A 20,826-nucleotide genomic window follows, 5' to 3' on the forward strand; every position below is an offset into this window, starting at 1 on the left:
CAGCTTGCGGGCCCGATGGTTCTGAAGTTCCTCCGCAAGAGGTCAGCGCCGCTGCCACTGGCTTCGACTTTCCTGGTTCGGGGCGACCGAAGCGGTGGATGGCCTCGCGTCCATGCGTTGGTCGTGGCGTTGCTTGGTGGGCGTTTTCAAGGCGCTGCCGTTTGGGTGGCATCTTCTCTGAGATGTGTGCAGATCACGCAGCGGCGATGGAAGCAGGGTTGTTGGGGGCTCTGGAGAAGCACCTCTTTTTTGCAATAGTGCGCCTGGTAGCATGCGCAGCGCCGGACGCTCTTCTTTGTCGTCGTTTGCTGAGCGATTATCCTTTTTGTCGTAAAAAAGAGCGCCAGTAGCGGCGATTACAGGAAACACATTTCGCTCTTGTTGCGACCGAGTGGGCCGACTGCAGCCGGGAAGAGGTCCAGAGCCGATAGGCTAACGTAACTGTTTACTTCATAGCGAGAAGTGAGCCGAAGCCAAAGAACAATGCCCCGACGGGCGAGGTTACAATACAGGCAGGACTCGAGCAGAGCGACAGCATCGATTCGCTGTTCTAACAGGAATGGTATACAACGCTTGCGGGGGTCTATTTATACCCAAAAGCGGTAACGGTCAAAACGCGACAAGCGGCAACACGCCACGAACGTCACAGACACACACAACGCTCTTTCCAGTGTTCGTTAGTCGTCGGTAGCCTCCGCGCACGTTGAGTCCGAAAGAGGGGAGAGAGGAGGACTCCGTTGCGATCGACGGGGCCTCTGTGTCCTGGAAGAGCGTGGAGACGAGCCTCGCCGGTAGCCGCCGAAGTTTTGAAATGCGCCGAGAGCGAAGCGCCTGACGCGGCTTGTCGCAACTTGTCACCGACATGGTGGCGCCTGACGGCAGAAAGGCACACGAGGTGGCTTCGCCGCACAGCCGTGGAGTGATGCGGGAAAGTACGGTGGCGCTGGCCGATTCGTAACACTCTCTACAGACCCTCCTTGTCACCGACGCTACTGCGTTGAATGTAGCATGTGCACGTCTTTGCTGATAGCGCAACACGGTTGCGACTGGATGCACATCAAATTTTGTTTTTTGTTTGATGTGCTTCAAGTTCAATTGATGCGCGCAGATTGTACATACGCAGCGGTAAGGCTATGCTCAGACTACCGACCTAAGAACCATATCGTGCGCTGTGGACGTAAAACAAAATCGCGCCAATCCACCCCGTGAATGTGGTTGGAAAGCAAAGCTGTAAACGGCACCCATAACGATTACCCATGCGACGTCACTTAAATTCACTCACATCGCTCTACAAATAGTAAAACCAGAGAAAAGTGAAATTCACTTAACCACACCATTTATTACTTCAAAGAGATATTCTTGGTAATGTTAAATCAATGCATGATGCATGAACGGTGTTTGGTTGAGTTGTATTGGTGTAGCACAAGAGTGGAAACGTCTTTTATAAAATTAAAGCTCCAACCCGGTGTTACACGATCTGACTTCTCCGTCTGTGTACCGCCGATGGAGGTGACGAGATTTGCGGCAGAGAAGGAGGAGGAGGAAGAAGAAATACTGTTCAGATTTCTGAACGGCCCAGAGTGCAGCCCTGGGGAATGATTTCTTCTTCTGTGGGGCCCATATGCAGTCCGCGCGGCCTGTGTTCTGTCCACCCGCTGAAGCTTGGTAGGTATAGAGGGCCTGGACAGCAGCATCTCCCATTGCTCTTGTTGGGTAGTTGACGGAAAGACAGGAGGGTGCTCAGGGCTAAAGTCGCACACCCCGATTACGGGGCGGAGTGTTCTATATACTTCTGAGCAAAATTTACATTCAGCGTCGTAGTGATTCGGATGCATTAATTGAAGACGTGTAGGCTGTGGGAAGGAGCCCGGATTGTATGAGCCGTAGGGTAGTTTGTTGTTCTCTTGAAAGGTCAGGGTAAGGCGAAGGTATGGTCTGTTTCAGAAGGCGATAATGCTGGGTTATCTCCCTGAACGTGACAAGCGGGTGACTATCCTCGTGCAGCTCCATAGCATGGGAGGTAAAAGCGCAGGCTTGTTGGGTGGGCGTATTTGTTGCCCTCCATTGAAGCGTGAGGGGGTGTCCAGATGAGCTGAATGGAACCGTTTGGGGAGTGGTTTTTTAGCACGCGCAGTGCAGGTCAGGACACCCAACCCGACTAGTAATTCCAGTAGGCTTGCTGGGAATCGGTGACTACCCTCCGAACCCCTGGTTGAGTGAGAGCCAGGGTGATGGCTGCCTCTTCGGCTGCCGTCATTTCTTGGGTCCTAAGCGAGGTACACGCAAGGAGGTTGGTTCTGGAGGTAGCCATGATGATGGCGTATTGCTGCCCTCGATGTTTGGAGGCGTCTGTGTAGATAACTGCATGATCCCCACCGAAGGTGGTGTTTAGCGCTTGAGCCCGTGCTTTTCGGTGACCCTCGTCATGTGAGGGGTTCATATTTCTAAGCAAAGGGAGCATCTTTAGTTTTAGTCGCCAAGAGTCTGGGAGTACGTCAAGGGGAGTGAGATTCTGGGCTGCCCAGCCAATCTGGTGAAGCATGCGGTTACCCACCGAAGTTCTGAGTCGGACCTTCTGGTTAGAAAGATGGCCTTCTATCAGCTCTTCCACCGTGTTGTGGAGCCCCGTGCTAAGCAGCCTGTGTGTGGACGCACTCATGAGAAGACCAATGGCCTGCTCGACCGCATTTCTAATCATTATATAAAGCATCTCTATGTCTTCCTTGTTCAGAAGAAGACACGGGGTTGACGTAAGTGACTCTCGAGAGGACAAAAGCTTCAATTAATCGAAAGGTACCGGATTCCTTTAGGCCACACTTTTTGGTGGCAACTCGCCTGATCATGTGTATGATTTGATTAGTGCTGTTTTTGAGGCGCTGCAAGGAGACAACACTCTTCGTGTTAGCCTCGAGATGTAGGCCCAGGATCTTGATGCTGGGGCTTGGAGTGATGGCCTGGTCATCAAGGAGTATTTGAATGTATTCCTTGATTTGGCGTGAGGGCGGACGACAAGGAGCTGTGATTTTTTACGTGAACACTGGAGGCCACAGGCTTTAGCACATTGGCGTACTAGAAGTGAGATGCCATGCATTGGTGTGAGCTTCCTTTAATTTTTGTAACTCTTAGCACATGAGCAAGGTGTGCACAGGGCCGCTAGATAGGCGTGAGTGGTCGCGTGACGCTTTCACGTGGCATTCAGCGAGAACGCAGGGGGTAAACCCGTAGATGTGCTTGGTGAGTACACCACCTGTCTTCCCCGTCTTCACGTGGCCTCGTAGCTAAATCGGTAAGACAACGGGGTCTCGCTTTGTTAGTCTATTAGTTCCGGGTTCGATTCCCGGCGGTGCCAGTGCATTCTTTTATTTGTTCGCTGGAATTTTCTGGTGACACCAACGGTCGCGAAAGAACCCTTGGGGGGTAGAGGTAAAAAAATTCCCGCGCCTTCCCGCGAGGGGAGCACGAGTAAATGCAGAGCATTGGGGCCTCAGTACTGATTGAAGGCAGTGTTGCTTCCATCGCTTCTTCCGTGATGCTGGAGTAGCAGACACGAGTAAACGTGGGCACGAGCGTCAACCAAGGAAGGAAGGAGCAACGCAGTGACTGAAACACGAGCGACCGCTAGCCGCTATATTTGCAGCGCGCGCAGTAGAGGGAGAGCAGTACGGGGGGGAGAGCGCGCATGCGCAAGCAGTGCGCGCCCTTCCACGCCCCACCGCGCTGCTATCACGCACCTGTTACGCCGAGACCGCGACGGAGCGAACGGGCTGACTACGACGCATGCGCGCGCCAGCTGCTGTTGAGAGAGAGGAGGGAAGGAGAGGCGCACCTGCTGCGGACGCGGAACTGTTGACACCGTCCGACGCAGGAACAGGCGAGGCTAAGAAATGCTCTGCATTTAAAAGCTTTGCTTTAAAACGGCGTTTCACGCAGTTCGGCTGGCTGAGACGGGAAATAACGTCATTATTTAAAGATATTACGACAGTTGCTACAACAGTCTGAACCCCGCCTATGCTTAAAGCGCCCGCGTGTTGAGAGTTCGGCGCACGTTAAATGTACCTTGGTTGTCTAAATAAATCCGCATCCCTCTGCTATGGGACACCTCATAGCCCATGTGCAGCTTCGAGGCCTAAAATTCTGATTTCAAAAAACAAAATAAGATGACAAGGACAGAGAACGTAAAAACGCATGCAAAAGTACAGGGGAGGTAGTTTCCCCTCTCCACAAATAATCCGGCTGTTTTCACTTTAGTTTTTATGCAAGACGGTGAGAAAAAAATAGCCCAGCTTCACTGACTTAATGTCACTACCGCTGATGTCAACAGCGAAGCTGCCTGGCGTTCCCTAATCGCAAGGCTGAGGCTTCATGGGACTTCTCAAGGCCAGAAAATCAATTCCCGTTCGCGCCAATTCATTTTGCCGTGTTCCACTGCTCGCACCATCTACTGGAACCTTTTGTTACTTTTGAAGTTGGAATACTGCCTAGAGGGGATGCCGCGAGCGCTTTTTGTTTTTTGGCAGTGTATTTTTTTTTTATTTGCTATTGCAAAAGCCAAGCAGGAGCCTTGTATTTTTAATTAAAAGAACAATGCAAATATCACTTATGTATTGATGTTTTGCCTCAAATATGCTTAAAGGGACCCTGCAACACTTTCGATAAGCGCTTTCATTCTTTCATTCGCGTCTGGAACCACTGCGAAAGCTATAGTTATCGCCAGCACGGAGAGGCACTGCGTGATTTGCTCGTCGCACCAGATACGCCTTCCATTTCTGCTTAGTTTTTGTGGCTTTTTTTTTTTTAAGTTGCTATCGAAAAGCGGTCATTGCTGCAACTGAAGGAAAACCGGTAAACAGCCGCTACCTGGCTTTAGTAACGTAATTCGAGCCGTCGAAGGACGCCAATACTGGGAAAGAGAGAAAAATCTTCTGAGGGAGTATCTGATGGGCATAGAGCAGTAATTTTCGGCTGAGGTACTTGCGACCCCCTAATCTAAGTACTGGGTGTGTTGGGTGACTACGTTCTGCAAGCATCTAAGATTTCAAAAAAAAGTTGAAATAAGTGTTTCAGGATCCCTTTAATGTTTTCTTTTTGCTCAACATTGTTGATAAGTATAAACATTGCCACCATATTTAGTAGTTTAGAGAAGCTTTGCCTATATAAACGTCTCGTTCGAGCATTCTTTAAACTTGCTGCATGTGTGCTTGGTGCTTGCTCTCCTCCTCTCACATCGCTGCGACTGCGTCACCACATATCGTCCCACGAAAGCCTTGACGAAGAAGAGCTTCGCCGTTAAAAAATTTGCCGTGAATGTTGTCTGCAAATGTCGTCTAAAGACGATAGTCTTCTACTGCCCCTGTCAGTAAAGCCTCTCTTCTTTCTGGCGCACCTCTCACGCTCTTTCACTTCCGTCTCGCTCCTCCCACGATGCACATGGTTTCTCAAGTCAATTCAATTTTCGCAAGTTCCACTGCTCTCGCGGCCGCAGTATAAACCTTTTGTTACGGTAGGACTCCTTTGATTGCAGCCCCCCGGAGAGGGCGCCTCGAACGCTTTTTGTATTTCTGGGTCAAAAGATTTTTCAAGGCGTATTTTCTTATTGGCTATCCCAAAAATCAAGAAGCCATGCATTTTAAATTAAAAGAACACTGCCTAGTACCAGTTACGTATTGATTTTTTTGCCTCAAATATACCTAGTGTTTCCTTTTCACTCAACAATGTTGACAAGTATGAACATTGCCACCGCCTCTAGGAGTTTGGAAATGTTTTGTCCATGTAAACATCTCGTTCAAGAATGCTTTTTACGTTTGGCCGCGCGGCTGAATCAAGGAACGGACTGGCAGACAGACAGACCAAAATCTTTGCGTTTAAGTAACCCAAGGCAGACTATCGTCTTTAAAATGCGCCCATGCACTCCGTACAGATGGTCAACCAGCGAAGCTCTAAAGTGCGGTGGTGTTTACCCGTCCGCGCCGCCGCTCCTGCCCGCCGTTGTCTCTTGAGCTGTGCGCCATGCAGTAGCTCGCTGCGTGCGCGCTGCGGAACAGACTGTTTTTCGCTCCCTCCGATAGGAAATTCCCACTTACAAGTGTCGTAGGTGCGAGAGGTAGCTACTATAAACGCAGCCAATCTATCTCCCCTAACTATTAACCGCTCTCCAAACTGTTTCTTTCTCGCATGCGCATGGTGTTGCGCCGTGAACGTTAAGACGCGCAAGAGTGATGGCATATACCTGCAGAGGTGATTTGACAACGCTTACCCAGTTCTTTTAGTTTCGTGCGAGTCTCACAACTCCCGCGGTGTTACATACCGGTGCAATTGTGTACAGGTACGCGCCGAAGTAAACGGAGCACGGGAGCGGTGGCCGTTTTGCATCGCGGCGCCGCGTATGAAAGGCGGCTAGAAACCATGAGCGTCGCTCTGGGCATGCGTGTCCGCTGTCCCGGCAGCCCTATCTGAAAGGTTTTAATCGTCGCTCTGCTGGCGGGGTCGACTGGGGGTAACAGCTTTCAAAGGGCTGCGCTGGGCTGTAAAACGGCGCTGGTTACACTGCCGCTAGCAGCCATCAGCGGCAACCGAATCGGCCGGCTTTTGGATCGAGAAAACATCGAGCTTGGAAATGCACTTCGTCGTCACTGTCATTCCCATTATTTCCTCTTTTGCCGCCCTGCACTGGTTGCCCACTCCATATTACAACGCGGCCAACCGGTGCCGGGAGTCACAGGACCCGTCGAGACGGCGTCCGATAGCGCGCCTAGATCCTATAGCGACGTCGACATAAGTGCCAAGGAAGTGCCACTGCAGCCTCGCACTCGTGTTCTCTGTTCTTGTTTCGCTCTGCCGACGGATCGAGGGCGAAACTACTGCTCTCGCAATAAAATTTTAAGAAGATTGAGCAGGTTGTACTTCATGACCCTGCCTTCCCCCTTACCCCGCTCCTAACTCCCATATTCCCCATTCCTTTCCTGCCAACGCACAGCAGAGGACGATATTTTATGGGAATAATAAATGTTTCACTACTATACATGATTAACTGAGGCATAGAGACGCCTTTATTTTCCCAAAAAGATGATGGGGAGGCTCTGCTGATGGTGGCCGCTTTTGCACGGGCTCATTTCGCCTGAACTCCATCTTGAGGGTACGTGTTGTTGGCAATGAGAGGGGGAGCGCTCAAGGCAAACCCTCGTGAAAGTGTGTCTCATTTTGGAATTTGATTAGGAAATGCCAATCCACACACATTACAACAGCAGGGTCACAATGACCTCAACCGATCGAGCGTACGATCGACAGGCACGCAGTGTGTATTGCGGCTAGGACAGCTATCAAATTTTCGGGTCGCTCTCACCAGGTGATCAATGAGCGTCAATATTGGGCTTAAATAAGGCGACCTCTATATATTTACCTAATGTTGGCTGCTTTAGTTCGGCAAACAGCAACAGATTTTTTTAATGGCGCACGTTACTGTTTTTGATTTCTGCTCAAAATTGTAAAGCTAGCAAACAGAAGCGTTTCTTGCGACTCTCTCGCAGAATATCTACGATTCTGAACACCCTGAGTCCGGTTGGAGCACCTTGAAGATAAGTGCACGAAGAAACGCTGGCAAAGTAGAGATCGAGTGCCTGCTCTCATGAAATGCATTCAATTATAACCACAGTACATGGACCAGGCCGTCCCGCCCTATATTCATCGATGGACGCGTGGTACCTGTGGATGGAGGCGTTCGGCCGCTCGTACTCGCAGCTCCACTCGGAGCTCGTGACTCGAGCGGCTGAAGTAGTAGCGACCCTCGGGGTAGCGCCCACCGCGCCCTGATCCTTTCGGCCAAATAAAGTTTTTTCTCTGTCTACAAGGAGCTGTTGAACTTTCTTGCTAAGACTGGCTTATACAGTATTCTGTAATGCATAAACCCGCCAGCACCCCGTGACTTCTTTTGCCTATTCAGTTTCTTTGTCCTTAAACCTACATGCCAACCTGAGCATGTATCTATCCATTCTTTTGATGCCCTGTGGTAAAATGACGCAATAAAAACTGCAGCTAGAGTAGACAGCGAACGCCTGCTCTAATCGAATGCGGGTAGAGTTCGGTCAACTGCGGAACACACGCAATTGGCCAAGAGCCACGCAAGAGTAAGCTTGAAGCTCGTTGTGAGCACTCAGTGGCCTGAATCTTGCTTGAGCTCGACCGTAACGACGCACTTCGCCGAGCTGATCCAACAAGTAGATGAACGTGCAAGTGTTAACCATCCGTCTAATTAGCATTGAAAGATCGCGCTTGCTTGGCCACACGTTATGAGTCAGCTGTAAAATCGCGTTTCTATATCCGCGACCGTCAGTTTTACCGTCGTTGCCCAATATCGTTAAAAATTGTGTCATCAGGGGTTTCTTACGCGCACGCGCAGTATTGTATTCAACGTTTCGCTAAAATACTGCCACAAGACATTTATATGTTTGGACTAGTGTATTCTACAACGCTTTTGGCGTCTCCTGGCTAAGGCATATCGTGTTGCGAAACGTCGTGGAGTCTAAAAATTTGCAAGCCAAGTTCTTTCAGGTGACGTTTAGTAACACCTGTTTACACTACTTTTCGAATATCTCCCATATCGAATGTTCCCGCAACCCCTTCGATTAATAAAAGCTGGAGTGATTAGAGACAAAAATGGCTCATACAGACTAGTAGGTACATCCGGTAATCATACTGATAAAAAGAACTGGGGAATTCCTACCGAAAACGTGTGTCCATATAAAATGGCCGGAACAAATGTTTTCTTGGAACAATCCCGAAACTACTTGTACAGCGCTGTTGTGCTGAAAAAACTGCATACTTGCGCGAATTTTTATCTCAGTAGGTTTCATAAATAACCATCAGCCACGGCTTTATACGAAATAACATGGCCTCCTACTAGACCACGTTGGGACAAGAAATATACGAGGCGCCGTGTATTCATGTACGAAGCCTTGTGAGATTCAGTCAGCCGCAGCAAGAGCTTACGTGTTCATATTCCAGCACAAGTGAGCTAACAGGAAGCATGAGGGATATTGTTACGTGGCGGCAAGGCAAGTGAGACGAACCGCGGTTGCAGGTATACCGACGTATTTATATGTCGGCCATCACTTCCCCTCCCGAAGCTAAGTTACAGTGCCTGCTTCGTCGTCATATCGCAGCGGTGATTATGGCGCAGCGCCACTGTCCCTTCCCATCACGGCCATTACTGTCGTGGGCATCTCTGGCCATGATCACGTGCGCCCGCACGCTGCTCGCAGCGCTAATTCTGACGTCTGGCCAGCTTTACTTTCCAAGCCCCGCATTTAATCGCAGCGCTCGAGGATTCACCATTCTAGCCCGGGAGGAAGAAGAAGACGAGCTTGTCACAGTGCCCCGTAATTAGATAAGAACCTCTGATGTTTGGCCGATCCCCTGATTGGGTATGTGCCATATCCTAAGGAACAACAACGACGATACGGGTGGAATTTCGCTCGTGATCCTGGAAGCTTGCTCCGAAGAGGGAGTGGTTAGGTCATAACGAAATGAGTGCGCTGGAACCGCGTGACACGGGCGAGGGCCGCGAAGAAGCGTTCCTGGATCCCATCAACGGAGTGGTGCAGCCGCCGTTTCTCCTTCCGGCTTCTCGGCAGCGGCGCACCACCAACCAGCTGCAGCACCTGCTCAATGCGGTGGTGAAGGCCCTCTGGAAGCATCGTCTCTCCCGGCCTTTCAGGCGTCCCGTGGATGCGGCAAAGCTGAACCTCCCTGATTACCACAAGATAATCCCTTGTCCCATGGATCTGCGCACCATCCGCAAGCGCCTTAAGAACTGCTACTACTGCTCTGCTCAAGACTGCATCGATGATGTCAACACCATGTTCAACAACGTCTACACGTACCACAACCGAGGTGAGGACATTGTGAGCATGGCGAGGGCCCTCGAGAAGGTCTTTCAAGCCAAGGTGTGCGAGATGCCGAAAGAGGAGAGGGACGTGCCGGTGCCGCCTGCCCAAGCACGAAAGGACAAGCGCAAAAGCCGAAGCCGCCATGGCCGCCATGGACAAGCGGCCGCCGCCGCCGTGGTTGGTGCAGACGCCAACATCCCCAATTCTGAGCGCATGGAGGATGATGTTTAAGGTGAACGCGGTGAACCCGGCAATGAAGTCCCAGCCACCAGGCGAGAGCCTGCACGCAGCTGGAAACGCCGGCGCAAATGCCTCCTATACGCCACAGTCATTTTGTAACAATATAGAGTGAAGTCTTTTTGCATGCTGTCCACATAGAATAAATTGTCTCTGGCGTGCGAAAATTCAAGGCCCGAACCGTTCATATGGTCAGATTACCAAGAAAAGCTGTTCCGGTTTCATTGAGTTGCACACATTCACGAAACACAAAATCCGAGGTACACATAAGTTATGCACGTTGAAGCATGAATGTCCAGTTTAACGCCTGAGCTTGCTTCCTCCTCGCGCTGTCGAAGGGCTATATAATCTTGTCGCTTGAGAAGCTTTGCTTCGCGATCCGCCGGATCCTGGTATTCAAAATTATTATTCGTGTGGAGGATGCATAAAACGTATTTTCATCCCCGCCTTTTTTTTCCAGCAGAAACAACTATACAGTCGTGGGCACATAGCACCTGACGGCCCTGTGAAATCAAAATCCCGACAGTGTGCATATTTATTCCATATAACAACTAAACCCGGATGTAACGAAGTTGACAAAAGTTCGTGTCATGAGATGGCCGAAGATGGGCAATCGCCCATGTGGGGACATGTGCCATGAAGACTGTTACAGCAGGTGAACCGTCAAAATAGCCGAAGCATTCAAGTGACGCCAGAAGAAGAAGGAGAGGATATCGTTGCTGGTGAACGGAGGCGTATAGGCGTTTCCTAGTCAGCACAGCCAAGCGACGCATGGCGCCATCTAGGGGTATGTTTGAAGCTACGTCCACGTGCTTGTGGAGCAGCATGGATTCGGAGGAGCAAGGCTTCTGAGGGCTGCCCGCAAGATGCGGTAGCCGTGGTCTTTCGAGGCCATCGTTGAAGACGCCCGGAAACCCAACCTGGCTGCCGGGTCAGGCGTGTCTACTAGCTGGCTGCCGACGACCGCGCATTCAATCGCCGTCGTCAGCTGTTCGAAGTGGTCCATCCCGTGACAACTACCAACTGGGCGCTGTCAACCACGGGTTTCAACACCTCAGCATCGACTGCGCCATGTCAGACGTTTCATCTATTACAGACACGTGTCTAATCGCAACTGAGAACTGATAATATTTCCCACCCTAGCCGAACTTTGTGTGCTTAGGATAGAGCTCATTCTAGCATTCGGTTTGTAACTGTAATTTCCTCCTCGTTAACTCGTCTCGTCCTGATAAATCTTCGTGTTCGTCTACTACGCCCTTCTTATTAAGTGCCTGTGTCAGTTGTGCAACGCGAGTCTCGAGGACTAGCGGCCACAAATACCTCCACAACTGGTGTCCACGGCAGGATCTCTTGGCTAACATCTAGAAGAGGGAAAACTAGAACTCGGGATCGACGGGGCACATTCTAACATGGAGCATGAGAAGATAATAACAGTCGGAACTCAGCTAGGGCTTAAAGATGCGGAACTGCGGGAATCAGCTAGATCTGAACAGATTCGTTTGAGAGAGGAAAGGGTGGCTGAGCGCGAGGCAGCCAAAGCAGCGGACGAACGCAAACAGGCGAGTCTTGAACGCGAATACGCGAATATTCTCTTAAAACTAAGGCTTCAGGAAGAGTCCGGGAATAATCCGCAAGGGAAAGGATCCGCGTCAACGTCACAAGCGACTTCAGAATCCCTGACGCCTACAAGCCAGCACAAGTTTATCCCTCCAGTTGATGATCCCAGAGACGATCTGGATGCTACGTATACTGCGATTTGAAAGGGTTGCGCTTGCGCAACGTTGGCCTCAAGACAAATGGGCAGTTGGACTGAGCATGTGCTTGACTGGCGAAGCGCTAACAGTAATCAGTAGGATGACTCCTGAGGACTCCCTCGATTATCAGAAAGTAAAGTTAGCCCTCCTTTGCCGGTTGCGATTCACAGCCCAAGGACATAACGAGAAGTTTTGAAATGCTGAGCCGGAAGATGGAGAAATGGGCCGTCTTTCCGATTACTTTGATCGCTGGATGTAAACCTGGGGTACCGAAGACTTTTGGACTCCGCGACGAAATGATAAAAAAAAGTTTTTGAAATGCTCCCACTCAAAGCTTGTAGTACTTCAGAAGGAACGCGACGTTAAAACCACAACTGAGATGGAAGATATGTTCGACCGTTACCTGGAAGCTCAGTCGATGGAGAACCTTAGTCGAGCTATGGAAGACGGCAAAAAAGAACCAGGGCCAAGTGAGGACTCGGGGCCTGCAAGAAAAGCTCCCACATGCTTCATATGCAATAGGATTTGACACCGTGCGCCTGACTGCCGCATGTCTGCCCCTCAAATTCATTGTTTTGTATGTCGCAAGCCCGGCCATAAAGATGAAAACTGCCGATCGAAGCGGCCCGTAGAGCAAGTCAATGCCTGTACCATCAATGTAAACCGAGCGCGGCGAATCTAGCTCGCTCATTCTAGCGCACGTTTCCGCGAAGACCCGCCAAACATTAAGCTTTACATTCACCAGAAACAAGCCAAAACACTTTTCTTGGCTAATTACTTGCGAGTCGTAGTTGGAGAGTTTGCCGGAAAACCAATATCGGTTCTGCGAGATTCTGGCAGCAACAGTGTTATTGTGAAAAGATACTTGGTCCCAGAAGAGTGTCTCACTGGTCAAGCAACGAGTTTAATTTTCCCGGACAAGACAACTCACCATCTTGAAAAGGCATATATTATAGTGCGCACGCCCTACTTCTCTGGAAAAGCCTTCGCCAACCGTATGCCAGACCCTCTTTATGACTTTGTGTTAGGTAACATACCAGGTGCCAGAGATGCGAACGATCCTGACCCGAAATGGCAGCATCATTCAACCAAACCAAAAGACGCCTGTGGAACCCCAGATGAAAGTTCTGCCCGCCCCAGCAACGCCGAGACGAAGAAAGGCTCCAACGTCATTTCTGTGGCGAAGAGCGTCAAGCCTCCGACAAGATTGCCATCACTGGAATTACGAGAAAGGAACTAAAGACAAAGCAAAAAGAAGATCCCATGCTGAAGAAGTTGAAGTTGAAGATCGTTTATTTGAGCATTCCTGACACAGAGAAATAGAGGGAAACCGGGACAAAAAGTTTGAAATGCTTGTCATGCGACAGCTTGGCGAGGTCCCAGTGCCCATGGCATACAGCAATGGCAGAAATTTTGTGTACACATGGAGAACAACTCGGCTAACCTACAGAATTTTTTTTTGCCTGAGTAACACAAAGCCAATTGAGCAATCTAAACCTGAGAAAAAAAACACAAATAAAACATACAACTGTTTTATCTCCTAGGTAACAAAAAGCCATACCTGTGATTTACACAATGAAAACGACGCGTATAAAACGATAGAGGTGCTTATCTCGTCACCATTACAAATTTATGACAGCAATGAAAAACGAAATAAAACATGTAAATGTACTAAAGGAATTCACAACCTGTCAGATGAAGTCAACAACATAAAAACATCTAAATGATGCCACACTACCACTGTACAACGTAGCAAGAATATCATCTTACACAAAGAATTCAACTCGCAAGAAAGAACACCAATAAATTATCACGCATGCACACAAATATGATGAGAGAGAGAGAGAGAGCGAGAGAGGGAGAAAAGCTTTTATTAAATATATGCACGCAGGCCTGCTTAGTCCTCACATTCCAGAGGACCTCTGGCGACGTCTTCAAGCCGCTGCCTGATGTACGCCGCCAGTTCCCTTTGCTCTTCGGTGGTGCTTGTTGCGGTCAGCCATCCTTTATTGGGTGTGTTCCCCAACGAGGTCCCGCCTTGCCCGCTCGGTCTTTTTTGGGAAATGCAGCTGGAACAGATGCGTGAAGCTGGCGTCACCTGCAGCTGGGATCTGGACACGTGAAAGTGTACTACTTAATTTTAACTTCGTGCACGTTCTTAACCTTTTACTTGGCTTTGGTGGTTTTTAACTTTTAATAAATGCTTTTATCTCCTTGAAAATGGTCATCTGTTACTGCGGGCTGAGGGCATGAGACGACATGAGAATGAGTGATTTCTACATTTTTTCTTCAACAACTGATCTGATCTTCTCGCATCTTTCCGCGCGTGGTTCATTTTCCAAATGTTAGATCTTTTCGTTTAGCTGTCCGAATTGAAATTGCGTAGATAGTTTAGAGGCGGTGAGAAGACCATTATTGCTCCGGTGCACAGAATGGCTCCTAACGTGTATCACTGACCACAACGTGTCGCTCTGTGGTCATATCAGCTAACATATCAGCTAGCAGTTAAGAAACCGGCGAAATATCTGTCTTCAACCGTCGACGACAAAGTGAACAGAAGAAGTGAACGAAATGAAACAGGGATGTGAGCGGCGCACCCACAGAGAAGCAAAACCTCGGCTTGCTCCTCATGCGGGTGCGTCACTCTCAGAGGTTTTGCTCCTCGTGCGGGTGCGTCGCCCTCAGTTTCCCTTCGTCAAACGCATGCTCGCAGGACTCCCGAACCAAATAAAAGACGCCTTTCCCACGCTGCTCGCGCCGCTTAGTTCTGCTCCTCATGCATGGCGCATCGCCCTGACTTTTCTATCGTCTAACCAAGGAAAACATCCCCGAACCAAGGAAAACATGCATTTCCCACGCGAAGACCACGTCATTTCAAAACTGTGCCTGTCGCTTCACAGAATTTGGCCCCTGTGTGTAACTTTGCGTCCTGACGCCGTACATTCAACGGCGTGCATTATTGCTCCGCTGCTATTTGAGATACGTCTAACATCGCCGATCTTTATCTATCTATGCATATCCCACTATAACTAAAAAATATTTTTCGGGTAGTGTTATACGCCACTGGTAACACAATAAAAACAAAGAGAGCCTGCGCCCAAACAATATCTAGGTCATTTTTATGCTTTAATAACGCCGAAGGGTTAGTTGTTTATAATATAGTTCAGTTTTTAACGTCTACATAAAGATACGAGTGCACGCAGGACTCCAAGGAACCATTTTCGTCAACAAACCGACACCCTTCTTATATTTCCATTTCAATATATAGATTCGTGTGTAAATATCATGGGCGAAGGAAAGAAGCGGGGAGGATGCAGCACTCAGAAAATCACCCCCCCCCCCCCCCCACCCCCCCTGGGGTGAACGGCTCCACCATCTCCCGCTTTGCCCGCTTTGTTTCATTGCTGGACAGGGGCAAGGGCCCTGTCAAGCTGCTTCTTGCAGTTTTTAAAGCAAATTTGCTTTACTACTTTCGTCCAGCGGCTTCGTAGAGGATGCGCAAGTTGACCTTTTGACCGGAGGCACACCCCTCGAAGCGCATCGCGTGATTCGCCGGACCCGGTGTCGGGGCTGCGCGGCGACGGAGCGGCCGCTCAGCTGACCGACAGCCGACCAAACCCGCAGCCTCTCACGGATTCGCCACTGGGGCGTCTCGGGCGATGTGACTCATCTTGCACCGCGTTCGCCTTGAAAGAGGAACCCCGCGTTCACCGACAATGAAAGCGAGGCCCCGCCTCCTTCAGCGAGCGTTTCACAGGGCGAAACGCTCACTGTATTGCCGTGGTCGGCAACACAGCTACATCAAAGGTTAACCAAGCGAAACCAAGACTTAACCGGACTAAGCCAAGCTTTTGCTTTGCATATCCAAGGTTAGCTGAGCTAGGCCGCTTCCATTTTTTTCCTTGTCCCACCCTTTTTTCGCGTTGATGTACCTTTGAGTGAAATAAGTTTTCATTTAAAGATAAACGTTCGTTCGCTCCTCCTCCTTCTTTGAAGGGGGGGAAGGGGCGTCATCATACAATATGATCTATGTCTAGCTTCAACGAGAAATTTGTCGATGCGTACATGGCGCTATCGTAGTTAACAGGGGCAGAGTTATAGCCCTAATGCAGCCGCTCGTGGTCCATCGGTGAACGTTATAACACATCTACGTGCAAACAAAATTTCTTGTACCGCTACGGTAAAGCAGAGTCCTTCAATGCTATTAGGGGACTCTGATTAAAGTAACAAAACAACCTAGCTTACAATCCACCAGATAATTTGATCGGGATCCTTGCGCTTCCCATCATTTCACGATTTCAAGTGGTTACCGTCTTTGCAAATCAAGGCGACGCCGCCGGCTCAGAAAAATACAGACCCACAACCACCCATATAAGCAGTACGTTAAAAGGTTCAGATGGGACCACAGGGGTGCTTGGGTGAGGAGTGAAAAAATATATATATATATTAATAGAGGTCGCACGTGCTCTGCAACGAAGGTCATTTTCTATTTAGCGGTTGAACGTGAATGCGACCGCGCTGAATATTTCCACAAACTAGGATCGTGAATGTGCTCCACAAATTTGGAGCAAATTTAGAACTTATATGCACCGATTACATACGCCGGTCCAACTAACTCAGTTCCACGCTATTTTCCAAGATCCAAACAGGTTGCGTACGTGCGAGCGTGTGCGTGTGTGTGTCGGCACGTGTGCATTTTATTATTATTATTATTATTATTATTATTATTATTATTATTATTATTATTATTATTATTATTATTATTATTATTATTATTATTATTATTATTATTATTATTATTATTATTATTGTTATTGTTATTATTATTATTATTATTTTGGCCTCCAATAGAAGAACAGCCATTTTCTGTTGGGAACGAAAAACAAGGCAGACAAAGTGCGCGAAAGTTACTTTGTAGTCAGAATTTCGGCACGGCTTATAGATCACGTGTAGCATCGGCGCGCAAAACTCCAGATCAACACACATTTCTTAGGCGCGGCGTGTCTCTAAAGCTACGTGACGACTGAAGGCCTTGAAAAGCACGCGCAAGCACGTTTCATTTCGATTTCCCACGGCCGCCAGGCCGGTACTCCTGGACACTCCAGCTCGGAGTACAATTTATCTATTCTAAAGGAATCTGCAGGCTAGCTGGCACACATTTGAGACGGGCCTCATTCAGTCTCTGGAACTAAGGGAATAAAGCTGTTAATGCACGTATTAGCACACCTCACTTGATTAAACATACTACGGTGCCAGTTATTCCCTTGTATTGTGACCGTCGCTACCTGCAATAACCCTTTTAACACAATATGCCCCTACCTGCATTCATTCTTTTTTTAGATGCGACGCTGAGAGGAGCATCTCTTGCCGGCGGCCCTGCCCTGCGTGCGTCCGTCGTCCGCGTCCGCACAGCTGCGTCTCTCCTCCGTTCGCCTCCTCTCCTCTCTCCAATAGCGAACACTCTCTCCCAACATATGCGGTCGCGCTGCGCGCGGCTGCGCACTGTGCGCATGTGCAGTACTCTCTCTCTCTCCGAAGTCTCCTCTCCTTCGGGCGCTCCCCCCCGGTCTCAGTCGACGGTCGTCCGCGCTTGCGCTTGCGCTTGCTCTCTTGCCGTACCCGACGATTGCTTGATGCGACCGTACCTCCTGAACAACGCCTAAACGACTTTCATTTGCATGTATGCATGGTCAAAAGTGAAAATTACGCCCACCTCCCCTCGCGGGAACCCAACGATGTGATGGAAACGCAATGGACGTTCACTAGGCGTTTCACGCAATTCGACTAATCGACCCAACGGAAACGCCAATGGAACCCCCTTCAGCGTCGCATCACACCAGGGTTCCCGCGAGGGGAGGTGGGCGTAATTTTTTTTAATGCGCACGAAGTGTTGTTCAGCGAGCCCATGCCTATTTCTTTACACCTCCCCCCCCCTTCCGATTTCGTCCACGGTAGAAACAGAACCTCATATCGAGGGGCGCAATCATGTTCACGCCATCTCATGACCACTCTGAACAGTGTTGGAGGATCACTTCAGATATAAATTACCCCTTTAGAGATTTTTTGGCCAATCCCCTGCAATGATGCGTGCAATCTTATATCTGATTGGCGTCATCTCTATCTTCTTTGTCATCCCCGGCCGGGCTGCAGCCTTTGGTTTGACTCTTCTCCTCAAAGTCTGATGGTACGAAGCTTCAGAAAGGTAGACGGTCATTTGTAGATTCTTAGCAAGTACGTTGCGAGGAAATTCTTTGGTCTCGTAGCTAGCGTGCTCACACGCGCAATCGTGCGCCGCAGTCACGTGGGAAATGACAGCGACGAAATGTCGGTGCTGGTGGGCAACAAAGGGTCCGACAGGCAGCCAATGCAGTTGCTGAAGCGCGCACACGTGACTATTGAGGCTGCTAAGCACACATGACTATTGAGCGCTAAGCACCGTTGTTGGCCCGGTGTGCGAGGGACGTGCGAGGACCGCCGTGTTGCCGACTTCTGAAGCCGGAGCAAGGGGTGTGCTTCGGCCCGAGCCTGAAGCACTCCCACCAACGGAAAGGTGGAGCTTATATGGACGACGGCACACTCCGGGTTGGAGGGCAATGATCTAGCCCACCAACTCGCCCGAGAAATGGAAGTCAGAGTCACACGCCATCACTAGCTATAGCGCATAACGCAATACTACAAAGAACAAAGAAAGAGGTTCCCTGACCCACACAAGTCACTGAACAGAGACCAACAATCAATATACAGACAGATACACGCCAGGTCCTTTCCACACCCTATCCTTCAAATTAAGTTGTTTCCTGAACGCTACACCCGAAATTGCCCCTTTTGTAAAAAAAGAACTCGGCAAGCTCCGCCATGCACATACTCAGAGAATATGATTTTACCAAAAACACCCCTCCACCCCTCAACCATTCCCCCACTACCCCCTCCCTCACCGAGCGATGGGAGACCTTACTGATCAGCCCCACTCTGGAAGACCAAATCAAGCTGGTTACCAGGGGACAAGAGAGGCATATCCATGGGTCTCAAGAATAGGGAACCACTCCCATCGACGACGCCGGGAGAAGACTTCGTAAAATCGGTTTCAATAAAGTTGTTTGTCTCTCTCTCTCTCAAGTTCGCGTTAGAGAGCTAGTAAGTGAGTGAATGAAGTAACTGTGTTTCATTATTCAAAAAAAAAAAAAAACGAACTCGAGTCCCTCAGTACAAAGTCTCTTTAACGAGACCATCCATTTTAACAGCAAAGCTATTTTACAAATCGTAATTTTTGTGTCCGTAGTTAAAAATACCAAGAAATGGCAGAGCACGCTACGTGAGCGCGCACCTCGCGGCTACCGTCCGGCAGTAAAAAAAACCAAGCAAATGCCTAGCGCTCAGTGTGCGTGCCTCACGACGACCGCCCAGCGTCCCCGCACGTTTGTAAAGTCAAGCAAACCCAGTCAGGAAGATTCACTAAGATTGCGGCAACCGCCCGGCAGTTAAAAAAACGAAGAAAATGCCTAGCGCTCGTGTGTGCGTGCCTCGCGGCGACCGCTCAGCATCCCCGGAGCACGTTTGTCAAGCCAAGCATACCCACTTAGGGAGATTGGCCAAGATTGACCAAAGAACAGAACTACAGCGTTCGCAGTAATCTTGACCACACTTGCTCGGAATGAGAAAGACTCCAACGTTCGCCGTAATGCTGGCAGCACTTGCTCGGAGCGAGAAAGACACGTCATAGCGTACGCCCCTCCAAAGTGATGTCCAATGATTATCAGTTCCAAAAAATGAAAGATAGCAACAATGATGCAGTAAAAAGGTCGTTGCGGCTGCTAAGAAGAAGCAAATCGGCTGCCATTGTGGACTTCCACCGTCGAGATGGTCGTGAAGGTTGCGTACAGCTTCGCTACCTTCAGGTCGGACGCGTTAGTCTGAGCTTCCTTCATTTTTTTAGCGGCCGCTGAAGGTGACCGACCAGTATTAGTTGCTCTTCATGGCGAGACGGCTGAGTCAGCCATGCCGACCCAAGCGGGAGCGCGGCTGGATTGGGAGGGGCTAAGGAGGGGAAGAGGGGAAGAAACAAGAGAAGGATCGGATGCATTTCAGTACAGGGGTGTTCGCGTGCTGGTGTCAAGAGTGTGTTGGTCTGTGCTTGTCGGAACAGTACGGCCTGCCTTCGCGATAAAGCTGAATGGGGAAGAGGGAGGTCCCGTCTGTTGAGCCGTATACTTGCTTCAGTACGTGTTTCGGATGGGAGGGATGCTTTGCACGAGGGGTCCGGTGCACGGAGACGAGTCGCACGAGCGAGCGCGTACACCCGCTCATTATTCCAACAAAGGCGTTGCGCTGCTGAGCACGAGGTCGCGGGTTCGATTCCCGGCCGCGGCGGCCGCTTTTCTCATGGAGGCGAAAAGCAAAAACGCCCGTGTGTACGAGATTTCGGCGCACGTTAAAGATCCCTAGGTGGTCGAAATTAATCCGGAGCACTCCACTACGGCGCGCCTCATCGCCTGCGTTGCATCGGCGCGTTAAACCCTACAATCAATCAGTCAATCAATTATTCCAACATCTCCAGTATTCCAGATGATTTCACAATATTGATCGGCAAAAGTGCCCGGCAGGTGAGCTGTGTCTTGCCGAAGGTTGTTGTGGATAAGCTGCCGAAAAGCCTCTTGAGAGTCTGTAAAGATAACGGTTGGTCGACTAGTACCTGAAGGGAAACAGAGAGAGAGAGAGAGAGAGAGAGAGAGAGAGAATTCTTTAATGAGACCGAAGAGGTCAGCCCTACATAATGGTTGCTACGTACCATCACCCTACATTACCATTACATACCCTGCATATTGCTTGCTACTTCAAATGGTTGGTGAACATGTAATGAGGGTTAAATGCAAAACGAATAGTAATAATAAAAAGAATGGAAAAAAGGAAAATCATTAGACGGATACACGCACACACATATATAAAAAATAGCGAGC

Source organism: Haemaphysalis longicornis, unplaced genomic scaffold (assembly GCF_048455015.1).
Source record: "Haemaphysalis longicornis isolate Haplotype H1 unplaced genomic scaffold, Haemaphysalis longicornis Haplotype H1 scaffold_1, whole genome shotgun sequence".
NCBI classification, from domain to species: domain Eukaryota; kingdom Metazoa; phylum Arthropoda; class Arachnida; order Ixodida; family Ixodidae; genus Haemaphysalis; species Haemaphysalis longicornis.